Source organism: Zea mays, chromosome 1 (genome assembly GCF_902167145.1).
Source record: "Zea mays cultivar B73 chromosome 1, Zm-B73-REFERENCE-NAM-5.0, whole genome shotgun sequence".
NCBI lineage: Eukaryota > Viridiplantae > Streptophyta > Magnoliopsida > Poales > Poaceae > Zea > Zea mays.
This window is the reverse complement of record NC_050096.1, coordinates 288,822,802-288,835,699: the sequence shown is the minus strand read 5'-3', so window position 1 is coordinate 288,835,699 and position 12,898 is coordinate 288,822,802. Positions and strand designations below refer to the sequence as shown.

Below are 12,898 nucleotides of genomic sequence, written 5' to 3'. Positions count from 1 at the left end.
TGCAATGGAAACGGAAATATCATCCAAAATTTTCGCGCATGCAATGGAAACTCCAACGATCTGCCATTACTTTTTGGATCTACATAGAAATAGAAACCCCATGGATGTGGCTCCCATATTTTTCAGAACTGCCATAAAAATAGGATTGTGAATACAATCCACCAGAGATATCAGCCTCACATTGTCTCGGTATTTGTGCTTATAACCGAGGGTTTTATGCTCAAAACTTAAGATTTTTACGCTCGAACCTGGAGATGCGTCCACCAGTGAACCACATGCCAGATTTTTTACGTAGTGTACAACATTGCATAAATACCTACACCATGTAACATAATTTGTATAAGTATATATCATAAACTATTTCTAACGAGTTTAGTTGCATGGCTGTTGGGGCGATTCTATATTTATAGAGGAAATAAAGCATTAAATACGTTTTTTGTTTCCATGCAGGCCAATATATTTCCTTTCATCATATATTTTTGTCATCCTCATGTTGTGCGCATGCAACAGTTAACAGCTTTTTACATAGTGTACCGAATTGCATAAATATCTATACCGTATAACATAATTAGTATCAGTATATATCATAAACTGATCCTCGCGAGCCTAGCTACATGGCAGTTGGAGCGATCCTATATTTATGAAGGAAATAAAGCATTAAATACAATTTTTTATTTCCATACATGCCAATCCATTTCCTTTCATCATACATTTTTGTCATCCTAATTTTGTGCATGCAACATGTAACATATTTTTACGTAGTGTACTGAATTACATAAATATCTACACTGTGTACCATAATTAGTATTAGTATATATCATAAATTAGTCCTGACGAGTCTAGCTGCATGTCTGTTGCAGCGACCTACATTTATGTAGGAAAACAAGCATTTAAAAATAGAAATTGTCACATATCTTTTTTTTCTAAATTTATGTGCATGCAGGGAAATGTGTTTGACTCATGCATGATTTCCTATTTTTTGCATGCACAAACGTGGGGTTTGGGGTGCACCCGACAGCCTGGCTTGGCAAGTGGGTGCAATGGGCGCATCGGGCTGGACCAGGTCGCAGGGGTGGTCGGCCTGGGGCTCCTAATATATCTGCCCTATATATATAATCACAATAGTTGTTGTTGTCCCTTGTTTAAACTCAAGATTCCCTAAAAAGATAATGCATATTGGATCTGTTATGTGTAACATGATTTTGCCTATAATAATCATATGAAGTTGGATGACATGCGAGGCATATATATTCCACAAGATGCCTCGAAAGTGCATATTTGGTAGTGAGTATGGAGGGAGGGGAGACGAGTGATCATGGAGGAAAGGTGTTAGGGAGGGAGATAACGTGTGCCCCAACCTGCGAAGTCTGTTCAATCTCGTGTTCACACGCATCTGACAGTTGCCTCAACATAGGCGCAGATGTTGGGCATGCGACAATTAATACATATTTTTGTCTATTGAACACGCTATAAAATTATTTATTTACCGTATGTCTATATAGAAAACATGTTATACCATGAATTTGTTTAAAGAATGGTAAACCACGTTTTCTAGACAGAATGAAAGAATGTGGTGGATAATGGAAAGTAATTATAACCAATAACAAGACCATGTACACAAATATAAATAGACATAAAAATAAGATAAAGGGCAAACAAAATCGGAATAAGAGTAACCATGCAATAGATCTAATCTTACAAATAGATAATTTAGCACTTTGTTAACAATTTTATTTCTTTGATTTGGTTGGGGTGCGCCAGGCTCAAGCAATAGTGCAACACTAGAGCGACACATAAGGGACCCAATGGCAAGCCACTGTAGTGGACCCTTCCCCACAAAATATTAATTTAATATCAAAGTGGACACATGGTCCACATATCAGATATTAAACTGATAAGAACAGATACTACACTTGATCTTAGCCAAAAGGCCGAGAAAGGTATGAATTGTTATGTTGACTGAGGTCTGCTTTTATAAGCCTTCTCTGCTCTCTCCCGCTGAAAGCCGTCGAGGTGGGACTAAACTCAAGCACCACAAAGCACAGACATTCAGACCTCTGTATGACTGCGTGGGCTTTCTGGGCTACCAATACGTCGATGATGGCCCGGTCAGCAGAGTCTCTCTTGCTCCAATTGTTTATTGATTAACTCCAATAAGGATTAAAATAATTTGCCTCTACGATGATCGACCACATTAAAAGCTTTGATTATATCTGAGAGCTGATCATAGTCATCAATTATATATCAATATATATGATGAAGTAATTTCACATAAAAGCATCTCCCATTTTATTTTGTATATGTGTTTTGATAAGTTTTTTAGCTATAAGGCTACCTTAGTGGTTGCAGTTGAGAATGGAAGGGTGACCATGAAACTTTTATACAATTTGACAAGGCTTTTATCAAATCAACAAGTGATTGTAATGTATTTGGCTCTAGATGTTTGTAAGCTCAAGGTGAAGTCTCAAATTCGTCGCACGCACAACAACTATCTGGTGACGACTTTGATAGAAATTCATCGATTTTATTACTAGCGGTGAATTTGATGCTTTAAAAAACGTGACAAAATTTTAACTTGGATAGATAAATTTATTTGGGAACATATCATATGCACATGAGCCTTTGTTGCACATATGGTGCACATGAACTAACAAACTTTACAAAAAAATCTGAAAAAATCATTCATATTCTTTCCATCTTAATTCGATTATATATAACATTTTAAGTTCAAATTCGTTATGTTTAGCTGTAATAAAAAAAGATAATATGTGAGCCCACCTAACTCTCAACCCTAGTAGGTTTGATGCAAATGGACAAGTTTCCTACCTTATTTGGACACCTTGTGCTACCACTACTTGGATCTCATGCTGGAGGTTATTGGGAAGATAAATGAGTTTAGTGGCTGCATTGCCAAAGTAAAGAAGATAACTAGATTTATCTATGGATATGGAAGGACGTAGGAATTGATGACGACCAAGAAAAATGGTACAGATCTTGTCACGCTAAAATACTAGAGACCAACAATGGCTGAAATGTGGGCTACCATGGACCATGCAAAAAGAGCATCAAGGAAGCTTTGGAAGACATAGAGATTAATAGATGAAGTAATTCCTATTGTTGAAAAGAGGTGGGACAATCAGATGAGTACCAATCTATATGGGGCATGCCCTGGACCACCTCCGTCGCAAGGTGAGGTGTCGAATCACGTTGGGGCTCACAAACTACCCAAATCCGAGTTATAGTTGATGCAAAAGTTGGTGCCTATACCTTACTTATATACATCACGTAGTTGCTCCTAGGTTTGTCCATGTTTTTAGGGGGAAATATATCATAGATTCCTTAAAGATATCCACCTTCATTGCAGTCGGCTGCCCCCATACTGCCCTATTCTTTCCCCAACCTTGCCAAAGCCACTCATCTAAGATAGTGTTATAGATTCAATACTAATAGATGTGCTTACCTTTGTGCCCTTGTTTCAATCCTGGTGTCGCATAGCCATCCACCCCATGGCTTCCTCTGGGGCTTGCTGTATGTGGGAGCGACGTGGTTGGAGGCGGACACGGAGGTAACTGTCGTTGCCCACCTCCCGCACCACTTGCTCCTCGTGCACCAGGACCCCGCGAATGCGACCACCTCTTCACAGACCCCCAACCCGCTACCCCCTTCGCTCAGTCTTCATCGCTCTTAGGGGACAGGAGCGAGGAAGCGACTAAGTGCACCTAGAGGGGAGTGAATAGGTGATCTTGCAAAATTAACTCTAAACAACACAAAGTTGGTTTATACAAAGTAGGGTTGGGCATTCGCTTTTTTAACTTCGGTTCTGTTTTTTTGTTTTAAAAACTTTAGTTTTCTAGACATTAGAAACTGATCGATTTTCTAGAAAATGAAAAACCAAGAAGTTCGGTTTTCATTTTTTACTTCAGTTTTTCGGTAAAACATGAATACCAAACTTATACTCAATACAACACATACAACAAGTTTATATGATAGATTACATATACTTAAAAAAATAATATATATATATATATACAAATATTTAGAGATACATCATACATCACATACAATAATTGAATAACAATTTAATTGCATCACACATTTAGTTCACATAATCGAATAGTCAAAATTTAGAATTGATAAAGTTTGGTATTCGATTTTTTGATATTTCGGTTCGGTTTACTGTGAAAATCGATCAAGATATTGAAAACCGAACTTCTTAGATATAAAAAATGAAACTGAATCGAATTACCAAAAAAACTGAAATTTTGATTCGGTTCGGTTCGATTTTCGGTTTATGGTAAAAATGTGCCCACCCCTAATACAAAAGTGTTAGTGAGAACTAAAACTTGGTTAGGTTGAGAAGAGAAAGGAAGGAGAACTCTTCACTTGATTGCTCCTTTAAGATGAGTATTAAACTTAGGAACAATATTACAACTAAGTATGATAGCTCAAGAAGGCAACAATCGAAATAAGTAAAATGGACAAGGGACATAGCGATTTTTACCGTGGTTCAGCCAATGCCTAGTCCACATTGTGGTGACCTCCTTTGGTCAAGGGTTGCACTCAACCCCTCTCAAGTGATTCAAAGATCAAACTTGAGTGCCACAATTGTCTTCCTTATATCAATATCCCTTTGTGAGGAATCTCCATAGATTAGTCCCTCAAGCCTTACACAAATGATTACAATCAAATCCGGAGTAAGGAGGGGAGTAGAGACGCAAACAAGGGCATAATGCAACAACAACACGCACATAAGCAAAGAAGAGAGCGCACGAATAAAAACGACATAGTCACAGCTCAAGAACATGCTCATATCTCTCTCAAACAAATAAAAAATGTGGTCGTGGAGTTTTGGAGTAATAGTGTGCTCAAAGTATGCTTGGGAAACATCCGGTGCAGCCCATTTCAGCCCAACTTGTTTCTTTTTGTGCCAACTTTCTTTTGCTCCTTTTGGCTCGACTTCACATTGTCCCTAGTAATGTGCCCACTTTCAAGCCCAAAGGTGCCTTTTCTTATATCTCACAATTTGCTTTACAACCACCAGTGTTCATGCTCATACAAGGAGATGTCTGTCCATAGTAATGTGTTGGGCTTTAAATCATTAAAATAAATTGAAATGGTCCAAGGGCACATTTCCCTTTCAGTGATATTGCACGAGATCTGCTATGGCCTGACAGCATGAGAGACGCGAGCCCGCTTGGAATCGTCTCGTGATCTCAGCCGGGATCGACCGCCACAGGGCGTCTCCACCTCCGGGTGCCGCAGGAGCGAGGAAGGAGGTGATGCCTTGAATCTAGGCTTGGGGAGAGGGGCCAATCCTCCATGGATCTCGGCACGGTGACACACAGGGTAAACACTGGTTGGGACAGTTTTAGGGGTGGTTGGTTTTTCACCATGGTTTCGTGGGTAGTTTCAGTCAGCGTGACCAGATGCTTGGACTGGGTTGGGCTGAGCCGGATTTGCTCGATTGGTTGGGGATTCTTTTAGTTATTTCAAGCCCAGGGCTCCTAATACATAGGGGGTAGTTGGCACTGCTCTAGATTCTAGCTTCAACATAAAGCTATAGTATATAATACAAATTTAAAGGTTTAAAAATATTTTTAATCTAAACAAAAAATGACTTATTTCAGTGTCTTCTAAAATTTGCAACTTCAGGTTTACAATTTTATAAAGCTCCTAATGACCCGCTTCATCAACTTCACCAAATTCTGTGAAGCTGAAGCAGTTTCAAACAGGGCCATCAACTATATATAGGGATATTCGGAGCCCAGGGCTTTCAATAGTTATAGGAAGCCCCAACCACACCCTGGACCGCACCTAACAACTAGGCGCATGTGGTCTGGTGGGTCCTCCCGCTATGCACCAGGTCAAACATCTCGTCTAACCCGACCACCTCCACCCATACGCGCCCCTGCATGCGCATTTGTTTCAATTTGCACGCGCGAAAATTTTGGAAGGCGCACAAATTTATGAAATGAATTGACATGCATGGAAACAAAAAATGATTTGAATGATTTATTCCATCTATAAATATAGGATCTCTATAACAACCATGCAGCTATGCTCAATAGAAATATTTTATGATATATACTAATACTAATTATGCTACACGGTGTAGGTATTTATGCAATACGATACACTGCGTAAAACATAGTTTCCTGCTGCATGTGCACAAATTTAGGATGACAAGAATGTGCGTTGAGAGAAAATGAATTTACATTCATGGAAAAAATTCTGCTTTAAATGTCTTTCCCCCCATAAATAAAAGTTCTCTACAACAGCAATGCAGATAGGCTCGGTCGAATCAATTTATGATATATATACTGATATTTCTTATGCTACACAGTGTAGATATTTATGCAGTATGGTACACCACGTAAAAAATCTATTTCCTGTTGTATACGCACAAATTTAGGATGACAAAAATGTGCGTTGAAAGCAAATGATTAGCATGCATGAAAACCAACGTAGCCTACTGCTCGTGGAACGTCGCCCTTGCTCGCCGATGTCGCACCTCTGACCACCCCTCGCATCTCACGTGATGCTAGCGACTCGCGCCTCGGGACATCGTCGTCAACCTCCACTCGTCGCCGCTCGTGCCTCATGCGATCACAACTGCCGCTAGAAATTGAAACACTAATCCCTAAGGTCTAGGCTACTTTTATAGATGTCCAGGGCATAGGTCGCTTGAGGTGGTGTGGTTGCACCGAATGACAACAACGGTTGAGGTCTTTCGCCCAACTATTGGAAGCCCAAGGCTATATATATATATATATATATATATATATATATATATATATATATATATATATATATATATATATATATATATATATATATATATAGGGAAGAGGTAATGGAAGCTCTGGGCTTCCCCTACTAATGGAAGCCCCAGCCAAGACACGGTCAACCCAGCACCCGGGCAGCCATGCAGTCAACAGCCAGGAATCCAGGACGATAAGCGCGTAAGACAATATACGAATGCATATATATATGGATAAAGATGCGTAAACCATGCATAAAGGAATCTTTTGACGCCCAAAACACGTGGAATGAATATGACACCGTGGACAGCGTTTACGACTGCATAATGACATGTACTTGACAGCATAAATCATGCAGTATGTGGTTCTGGTTCTGGCTCGGGCGGATTCCAGCGTAAACCGTGAGCTAAAACAGCGTAAATGAGTTCGAAATTTAGCGTAAATCCTATTTCTGTTTTGTAACAGCAAACGGGGCCTATAATTACGGCGTGAAAATCGCGTGCAACCGATCGTGCGCGGGTCCTTGCTCGGGCCGATTCCATCGTAAACCGTGAGCTAAAACAACGTAAATGAGTATAAAATTTAGCGTAAATCTTATATATGTTTTGTAACAGCAAATGAAGCCTAAAATTACGGCGTGAAAATTGTGTGCAGCCGATCGTGCACGGGTTCTGGCTCGAGCGGATTCCAGCTTAAAACGTGAGCTAAAACAACGTAAATTAATACGAAATTTAGCGTAAATCATTTATCTGTTTCGTAACAACAAATAGGTCCCGAGATTACAGCGTGAAAATTATGTGCGGCTGAGTGCGCAGGTTCTGGCTCGAATGGATTTTAGCGTAAACGTGAACCTAAACATCGTAAATTAGTACGAATGTTAGCGTAAATCGTATATCTGTTTCGCAATGGCGAATGGAGCCAAAATTTACGGCGCGAAAATCGCGCGTCACCGGACGTACGCGGGTTTTGGCTCGGACGGATTTATGCGTAAAACATGAACCAAAACAACGTAAATGAGTACAATATTTAGCGTAAATCATTCATCTGTTTCATAATAACGAATGTAGACCGAATATATCTCTCTGCGCACGAGGTTGTCATAAAATGCATCAAGAAATATCGTAAATTGGAGTAAATACAACAAGAAGTGATCTGAGGTAATTGTGGCGTAAAATGCAAGCTACCCATCTACAGGAGAACTGTTTTAGATTTTACAATAAGATATAAGAGATAATTATTCTTGTACTCAACTATGATAATGTCATGTTTACATTTTAGTTGTTGGTACATACACGCAAAACTATGTTCCACCGTAACACCATTGTTAGCAAAAAAAAGTGAGTTAAAAAGGCTCTTCCAGCTTTCCTAATGTGGAGAAAACCATCCAGGTCCATATCTACAAACGTAACATGAAGTGTTAATATGATCTTTCCTTGTTAATATGATCATCTTTTCTAGCTTGTTATGACTAACATAACCTACAGTCTAAACTGAATGCACACTTGAGTTAGAAGATCAGATTACGACGAAAAGGTGCAAATATACACACCCTGCTACATTAAAACTCAGCTCTCTTTTCATCTGAATCCTTAATCTAAAGCCATGCTACACTGAATCTCCTGCTTACCTAAGTTCACTTCAGTTTTAGACTATGCAAACAAACAGATGCATATGGCTATAAGCCCCTCTCCATCCAATTACTTGAAAAACGGTTTCATTTTTATGCAATATTGAGTTATAGAAATCAATGAAGGCCCTCTCAAAATCCAGCAAAGAAATGTTTAGAAAATTAGAATCAGGCAGTGATCATAAATAGTAGTAATTGGTAAAAGTCTATCTACTATAGCATACGGCATTGACAATCACAACTAAAAATAGTATTGATAATTGAACCTGTACACATACATGAAAGATGCAAAAGTCTATTAGGAGAGGCAATAATTCCTCAAAATTGATCAAATTAGGTTACACCATGCTAATAAAAGATTGAACAATTATTCCGATTCCAGAAAACCAAGAAACCATTCAAGCATCTTCAAAACACATTATCATAACTGATAGAGGGTCGCGACAACTGAGCTGATTGAAAGTGTGGATGTACACACAGACTACCCAAATCAGAGTTATAGCCGATACAGAATTGGGGTGCCTATATCTTTTTTATATAAATCATGTAGTTGCTCCTAGGTTTGTCCAGTTTATTTAGGGGAAATATAACTTGGATCTACGTATTTACCAAAAGAACATAAAAATGATATAGAACTGGTGGTCTACGTGTTTATAATGCGGAGCGTACACGAGATCTGGTAATTGAGCATAATAACACATTCAAATTAGCATAAAAGACGTATTTAGGAATAAAAATCACAAGAGCAGGGCGAGATGAGTAAAGAATGCACCAGAACCAGGAGGGGCACTTGGCGATGAGGTTGTCGCCAGCGAGGATGAACCCGGGGATGGAGAGGAAGCCCTTCTCGAGGAAGACAGAAACGGTGTACGGGCCCATGACGGGAAGTTCGTAGGGCATGGAGGCGGCGCGGGCGTGGTCCGGAGCGGGCGAGGGCGTGGATGGATCGCTGGTTGTCGGCGGCTGGGCGAGTCCGGAGGGGGCGAGGGTGCGAACGGATCGCCGGTGCCCGGTGGCTGGGCAAGCCCGGAGGGGGCAAGGACGCGGACGCATCACTGGTGCCCGGCGGCTGGGCGAGTTCAGAGGGGGCGAGGATGCGGACGGATCTGAGCGAGGATGGAGGTGGTGGCCGGCGGCTGGGCAAGGACGCAGACGCTAGGGTTCGGCCGCCGCGAGAGTTACGGGAGAGATGAGCTGAAAAAATGAGTGCTCGATTCCTTGATTCGTGGGCCCGATAGACGTAAGCTGCCCAGATTGCGGGGACACGATCTTTTCGTGGGCCCGGATGCCGCGAAACATGCGCACACCAAAAGTGTGTAAAACGTAACAGGATTGAGCATAACGCGTAGTTATAATTGACGTAACTAGGTGGTACAATCAGCCAAAAAAGCGTGCGCGCCTGGTCGGTACGGTGCGGTCAGCGCACCTGGTCGGGGCTTCCATTAGTTAGAGAGAGCCCAGGGCTCTAAATACTATATATATATATATATTATCACAATAGTTGTTGTTGTTGTCCCTTGTTTAAACTCAAGATTCCCTAAAAATATAATGCGGATTGGATCTGTTATGTGTAACATGGTTTTGCATATGAGAATCATATGAAGTTGGATGACATGCGAGACATACATATTCCACGAGATGCCTCGAAAGTAGTGAGTATGGAGGGAGGGGAGACGAGTGAGTATGGAGGGAAGGTGTTAGGGAGGGAGATAACGTGTGCCCCAACCTGCGAAGTCTGTTCAATCTCGTGTTGACACGCTTCTGATGGTTGCCTCGGTCGTGAACATAGGCGCAGATGTTGGGCATGCGACAATTAATACATATTTTTGTCGATTGAACACACTAAAAAATTATTTATTTACTGTATGTCTATATAGAAAACATGTTATACCATGAATTTGTTTAAAGAACAACCAGGTTTTTTAGACGGAATGAAAGGAGGTGGTGGATGATGAAAAGTAATTATAACTAATAACAAGACAATGTATGCAAATAAATAGTCATAAAAATAAGATAAAGGACAAACAAAGTAACCATGCAGTAGATCTAATATAACAAATAGATAACTTAATAACAATTTTTTTTGATTTGGTTGGGGTGCGCCAGGCTCAAGCAATAGTGCAACACTAGAGCGACACATAATGGACCCAATGGCAAACCACTGTAGTATGAATTTTTAAACTGATAAGAACAGATACTACACTTGATCATAGCCAAAAGGCCGAGAAAGGTATGAATTTTTATGTTGACTAAGGTCTACTTTTATAAGCCTTTTCTGCTCTCTCCCACTGGTGGGACTAAACTGAAGCACCACAAAGCACAGGCATTCAGACCTCTGTCTGGTTACGTGGGCTTTCTGGGCTACCAATACGTCGATGCTGGCCCGGTCCGCAGAGTCTCTCTAGCTCCAAGTTCTCGAGTCCGTTTCCACCGCAGCTGGCTGGACACAGGCCACCCGTCGTCGGCTTTGTTTCCCAGACGTCGAGGCTGAACTCCATCCATGTTTGAAACAAAATCTTCTTTGGCTGAACTCCAGGAGGGAGGCCACACGGAACCGTTTCAAGGATTGCTCGGCGTTTTCTTTTTACAAATGCTGTATTTTTCTTTTTCTTTTCTTTTTTCAAGTATTGCTCGGCTTTCCTAGGTAGACGTAATAATCATTTACAAAGGCCATGCACAAATAGCGCACGACATCTGTGTGGGTTCACGGACTTCCATCCAAAAAATTATGCAATAATGTAAATAATCATTTACTAGGTGAGTGCTCGTGCGTTGCTTCGGAACCGTATAATGACACGATAACTTATGTACATACGTGTGTTATATTGTTATAGATATGTGTCCGTGCGTTGCGACGGAAGTAAAAGATTTGTATGAAACGTTGATATGGAACGACAAACATCACTATGATAGACCCTATTGTAGAGTATTTTTTTCTCTTCTCATTTTCCATTATCGTTATCACTTCTCTTTCAACGAGAATTTTCTTTTTTATTTTATTTTATGTAGAAGTGTAGAACCATATAGTATTAGATCGACATGCTAACAATTGGGTGGGGGTATTTTATCTACTATCTTTACTACTATAATACACTACTTTTATCATTTTAAAAAGATATGTAATGCTCAAAGGATAGTGTTTGCGGATGTTAGAGAGCCGCTACTAATCAGCCGCTACTAACCAGCTTTGCTCGACACAGAGGACAGTGTCATCAAGCGCCAAAGCCCCCCCTCGTGACACCCTTAGGGCTTGTTCGGTTAGGGGTGGATTGAGGGGGATTGACCCCTTCTATACAAATTTAAATAGGAGGGGATTTAATCCCCTCCAATCCCCCTCAAACCCCTTCAAACCGAACAAGCCCTTAGTTGGAAATTTTCCTGAATTTGCCTCGTGGCGGTCTGGATTTTGTGGGACGAATTCACATGAAGCCCGGAACAAGGAGTACAGAGATACTGAGATAAAAATGTCTCATGGGCTGGGTGGGCGGCTGGGCCTCCTTTCCCCAGTTTAAATTACAGAAAGGATCAAATTCCAAAACATATTACAGAAAGAATCCTGCTGGTGGTAGTACGGGTAACAGAGTAGAAGAATTCCACCACACGATTCGTAGAAAGAATCAGTGTACACAAGTCAATGAAATCTAGAACTCGTCGTTGGAGCAGACAGACGACAAAACAACAGTTTCCTCCCTGGTTCTGCACGAGCTCAAGCGGCTGCTGTTTGGAACCTCGACAGCTTCACGGCAACCTTCCTCTCCTTCCCAGTCTGGGAAGGTGGTGGTGCCGGAACGCCTCTGCGCAAACGGAAAGTGAAGAGAAATGTGTGTGTCAGGTCTGCCAGCGGTACAACGGAGTGTTAGCCGCCAGTGTGAGGAGTTCAGCAAAGAAGTCCTGCAAACCTTGCTGGTTTGGTTGTTCGTGTTGACGATGCAGCCCTAGAAACTCTCTCCGGTTCCACAGCTTTGCGCTGGATGCCGTTGTTGAAGGCTGGCCTGGGCTCACCGAGCTGCTGAGTCGTTACATCAATCTGGGCGCTTTGTTTCTTCTGAACATAGATGGTGAAAGCACAAGTCAGCATGAGCGGTCGTACTTGAATTTGAGTAGGAAGCATTTGGCAGCATCGACGCTCACCTGTTTCTTGCCGCAGGTCGTCGGCTTGTCTTATCCAAGAAGAAACATGAACACTCACCGTCAGGTGTTGTTGACAGTGCATGGAATGTTAAAAAGCAAGCATCTAGATCTTGTAGCGTAGGTCCTGTTGGTATCCGGTATATGGGATACCTGCAATCAACTTTCATTGGATAAGACAGCTATGTAACTAATGAACCAATAGCTAAAGGAGTTAAGGGAAGTACCAGGCTACAGAGATCCAACTGGACGGGAGAAGATCACAACTCTTGTATGTATTTAGATCAGGAAACTTACATGCAAATACTGAAATTTGTAGGTATTAATAAAATATAACTGTCAGCTAGGTTACAAATACTACATTTGGTTGCACAAGAACCGA

At 41.1% G+C, this 12,898-nt stretch overlaps 1 non-coding gene and 1 pseudogene across 1 annotated transcript; both read right to left on the bottom strand.

The window, feature by feature from the left end:
• Nucleotides 1–1,747: 1,747 nt before the first annotated feature.
• LOC111590771 (U2 spliceosomal RNA) lies at nucleotides 1,748–1,944 on the bottom strand. The gene has a single exon (XR_004855805.1). It is a non-coding gene; the product is annotated as a U2 spliceosomal RNA (small nuclear RNA).
• An 8,536-nt stretch (nucleotides 1,945–10,480) lies between these two features.
• On the bottom strand, nucleotides 10,481–10,622 carry LOC111590794 (uncharacterized; annotated as a pseudogene).
• Between the last annotated feature and the right edge of the window lie 2,276 nt (nucleotides 10,623–12,898).